General features: G+C 39.9%; 1 pseudogene; it reads right to left on the bottom strand.

The window, feature by feature from the left end:
• Window positions 1–559: 559 nt before the first annotated feature.
• On the bottom strand, window positions 560–1,299 carry LOC103074928 (40S ribosomal protein SA pseudogene; annotated as a pseudogene).
• Window positions 1,300–4,604: the final 3,305 nt, after the last annotated feature.

Below are 4,604 nucleotides of genomic sequence, written 5' to 3'. Positions count from 1 at the left end.
AAAGAGTGAATAACAAAAATGCAGTGAGAAAGTCCCTAAATGAATAGAAAATAAGCAATATTTTCTATAGAAGTCCCTAAATGAATAGAAAATAAGTATATATTTTTCTTTATATACTGTTGCCATTTTCTGTTTAAAGATTTGTTAAATCAGGAGACTTCCCTGGTGGTCCAGTGGTTAAGACTTCGCCTTCCAATTCAGGGGGTGCGGGTTTGATCCCTGGTTGGGGAGCTCACATGCCTCAGAGCCATAAAACCAAAACATAAAACAGAAGCAATATTGTAACAAATTCAATAAAGTATTTAAAAATTGTCCACATCAAAAAAAAAAAAAGAAAGAAAAGGGAAAAAATTTGTTAAATCAAAGTATGTTCTCTGATCACAGTGAAATTATGGAGGGAATAAAACACAAAAATGCAATGAGAAAATCCCCAAATGAATAGAAAATAAGCAATATATTTCTTTTTTTTCTTTAGAAACTGTTTCCATTTTCTTAAGCAGAAGAACAGCTGAGGTCACTTGGTGGGGTGCAGGCAGGGCCTGTTAGCTGCAGGCAGGGCTCACTGCAGGGTGGTCACCTCTCTCCAGCAGGGAGGTCTGCACACCTGCAGACCAGTCTCGATCTTGGGTTGGGTAGCAGTGAACTCGGGAGCTGGAGCAGCCCATTCACCCTGACATTCTTCCTTGGTTATGTCCTTTCCAGCAATGGCCTGCTCTTCCTTTTCCATCTCTTCAGGATATCTGTAGAAGCAGAGCTCAGGTGAGACTTCCCCAGGTGTTGATGGGAGATGGGTCTGCCCATGCAGAACTTCCCTGGCCAGCGCTCATCACACCAGACCTGCTCAGGGAGATTGCTTGTTGTTGCAGAGATGGCAGTGTCCACATAGTGCAGAGGGAAGTCTGTGCCACACAGAGAGATGATGCACAGGTTGACAGAGTCACCTCTGGGAGAGGCTGGGGGGCAGCCCTGGCATCAGAAACCGTCATGAGCTGCAGCTCCCAGAAGGCAGCCTGGATCTAGTTAGTGGAGGTCCCAGGAGTGAAACGACCAGTGAGAGGGTGGCTTCAGTGCAGCAGCAAACTTCAGCCCAGCCTGGTGGTCAGGCTTCCTGGAGGATGTGACACTGACATCAGCAAGGTTGTCAGTAACAAATGAAGCTTCTCCCAGGTCCTCTTCAGATTTACGATTAGATGGCATCATTTTTCCTTCTGTGACTGTTCTTTTCCATTTGGAAGTCAAGGAGGGTGTCACCCAAGTAGGTTTCTGCTGCAAATGATTGAGGACATTGTCCTCCTTCATTTGCTCTGGACATTGTGAAACTTTCCTTTTAAGGTATGATAAAAACCCAGAACAATACCATATGGATTGTTTTCTAGGTAAGTGTGGAAAAAGCAGCAATATATTTCTAGATAACCCATGTGTCAAAGGTGGACTCAGTAAAAATTACAAAATAACCCAAAGCAATCTACAGATTCAATGCAATCCCTATCAAACTACCATTGGCATTATTCACAGAACTAGAACAAAATATTTCACAATATGTATCAAAACACAAAAGATCCCGAATAGCCAAAGCAATCTTGAGAAAGAAAAACAGAGCTGGAGGAATCAGGCTCCTTGACTTCAGACTATACTACAAAGCTACAGTAATCAACACAGTATGATACTGGCACAAAAACAGAAAGATAGATCAATGGAACAGGATAGAAAGCCCAGAGACAAACTCATGCACATATGGTCAACTTATCTTTGATAAAGGAGGCAAGAGTATCTAATGGAGAAAAGACAGCCTCTTCAATAAGTGGTGCTGGGAAAACTGGACAGCTACATGTAAAAGAATGAAATTAGAACACTCCCTAACACAGTACACAAAAATAAACTCAAAATGGATTAGAGACCTAAATGTAAGGCCAGACACTATAAAACTCTTAGAGGAAAGCATAGGCAGAACACTCTATGATATAAAACACAGCAAGATCCTTTTTGACCCACCTCCTAGAAAAATGGAAATAAAAACAAAACTAAACAAATGGGATCCAATGAAACTTAAAAGTTTTTGCACAGCAAAGGAAACCATAAACAAGATGAAAAGACAACCCTCAGAATGGGAGAAAATATTTGCAAATGAAGCAACTGACAAAGGATTACTCTCCAAAATATACAAGCAGCTCATGCAGCTCAATATTAAAAAAACAAACAACCCAATCCAAAAATGGGCAGAAGACCTAAATAGACATTTCTCCAAAGAAGACATACAGATTGCCAACAAACACATGAAAGGATGCTCAACATCACTAATCATTAGAGAAATGCAAATCAAAACCACAATGAGGTATCACCTCACACCAGTCAGAATGGCCATCATCAAATAATCTACAAACAATAAATGCTGGAGAGGGTGTGGAGAAAAGGGAACCCTCTTGCACTGTTGGTGGGAATATAAACTGATACAGCCACAATGGAGAACAGTATGGAAGTTCCTTATAAAACTAAAAATAGAACTACCATATGACCCAGCAATCCCACTACTGGGCATATACTCTGAGAAAACGATAATTCAGAAAGAGTCATGTACCACAATGTTCATTGCAGCTCTATTTACAATAGCCAGGACATGGAAGCACCCTAAGTGTCCAGTGACAGATGAATGGATAAAGAAGATGTGGCACATATATACAATGGAATATTACTCAGCCATATAAAGAAATGAAGTTGTTTGTAGTGAGGTGGATGGACTTAGAGACTGTCATACAGAGTGAAGTAAGTGGGAAAGAGAAAAACAAATACTGTATGCTAACACATATATATGGAACCTAAAAAAAAAAAAAGGTTCTGAGGAACCTAGGGGCAGGACAGGAATAAAGACGCAGACGTAGAGAATGGACTTGAGGACACGGGAAGGGGGAAGGGTAAGCTGGGATGAAGTGAGAGAGTGGCATGGACATATATACACTACCAAATGTAAAATAGATAGCTAGTGGGAAGCAGCCGCCTAGCACAGGGAGTTCAGCTTGGTGTTTTGTGACCACCTAGAGGGGTGGGATAGGAAGGATGGGAGGGAGATGCAAGAGGAAGGAGATATGGGGATATATGTATATGTACAGCTGATTCACTTTGTTATAAAGCAGAAACTAACACACCAATGTAAAGCAATTATACTCCAATAGAGATGTTTAAAAAAATAAAAAAATAAAAAATAAACAGTTAAGGTTTTGTTATAACCCAGAAAAAAAAAAAAAAAAAAAAAAGAAATATGTCATTCCAAAGTCTGATGGCTCTTGATAAAATGGATCAAGTTGCTTAGGGACCTTTTAACTAAAATGTTTATATATAGTAAAAAGGGTTATTTAGTGATAACATCATCAAGGCATGTAAAAATTAATAAAGGCACTTCAAATGACATCTCTGGCAGGACAAACCCATAGAACTCTGATGAGCTATGAGTAAATAGCCGAGCCATTAGTAGCGGGCATCCAAGGGCATAGTTAACAGGATGAAAATAAGCAATAAGAATTTCTTCCTTTAGTTTACATTTAAATAGTAATGAGAGACCCAGGGAGGAAGTAATATTTGCTTTGTCTTTTCAGTGCTTATCAAATAAACCATAAAAATCCATTTCCCTGTTTGGCGGATGCTGCTGTTTGATGAGTACTAAGAAGGCATGGCTTTGTTACCCTTCACTCAGCTGCTGGGGTTTGAGATCAGTGCGCAGAACAGAAGCTAACTGGCTCACGTGGGAGTGAATCGGTGAACACACTCCAAACATTACACCCCACATAGCAACTGCAGCCTTGGTAAAAACACGACTGAATTCTTGCTGAACTGCTGTCTTATGCGGTTAGAGTTAAGTGAGGGAGGCTGTAAGGTGGTATGTCCCTGTTCCCTGCAGCACCCCATTCTGTGTGATCACTTAGTAGTTTTAATGAGTGAAAGAGATAAAGCTAAGATTTGCTGAGAAGCAGGCACCATGCAGATTTCCCCTCCATTCTGTGGTGTAGCCAACAATTTCCCCATTTTTATTAATGAGGAAATTGAGACAGAGAGAGCTAAAGTAATTTGCCAAAGGTTATGCTCCTGGTCAGTGACAAAGCTGGGATTTACACTTGGGTCTGTCTCCAAATATTCACATGTTATTCTAGACTAAGAGTGCCCACCAGACGCACCTTTGGAGATTTAAGAAATACACATGCCTGATAAGATCCTTTATGGATACAGAGGAAAGGGAGGGAACGGTTGATAACATTCAAATGTGGACTGTGGATTAGATAACAGTAATGGATCAATATTAAATTTCCTGACTTTGGTAAAAAAAGATAATGCTCTTGTTTTTAGGAAATACACACTTAAGTATATGTAGTCTATGTATATATAGACATTCTATATCTCTGTAGAGATAGATAAATAAATAGATAGTTAGGGACAATGATAAAGTAAATGGGGCACAATGTAAATAATTCTTGATTCCAGGTGTGGAACATTGCATTTTGCAAAAATGCTGACAATAATACCACTCGTCCCATATTCTTTTACCAGTATAAGGGGTCTATTTCCCCGCTCTGTATTTGGGTAGGCATGTCCGTGGCAGAAATGATGCTACATGACTC

The sequence above is a fragment of the Lipotes vexillifer genome, unplaced genomic scaffold (genome assembly GCF_000442215.2).
Source record: "Lipotes vexillifer unplaced genomic scaffold, Lipotes_vexillifer_v1.1 scaffold1118, whole genome shotgun sequence".
Lineage (NCBI taxonomy): Eukaryota > Metazoa > Chordata > Mammalia > Artiodactyla > Lipotidae > Lipotes > Lipotes vexillifer.
The sequence above is the reverse complement of the archived record's forward strand: the minus strand, read 5'-3'. Positions and strand labels throughout refer to the sequence as shown.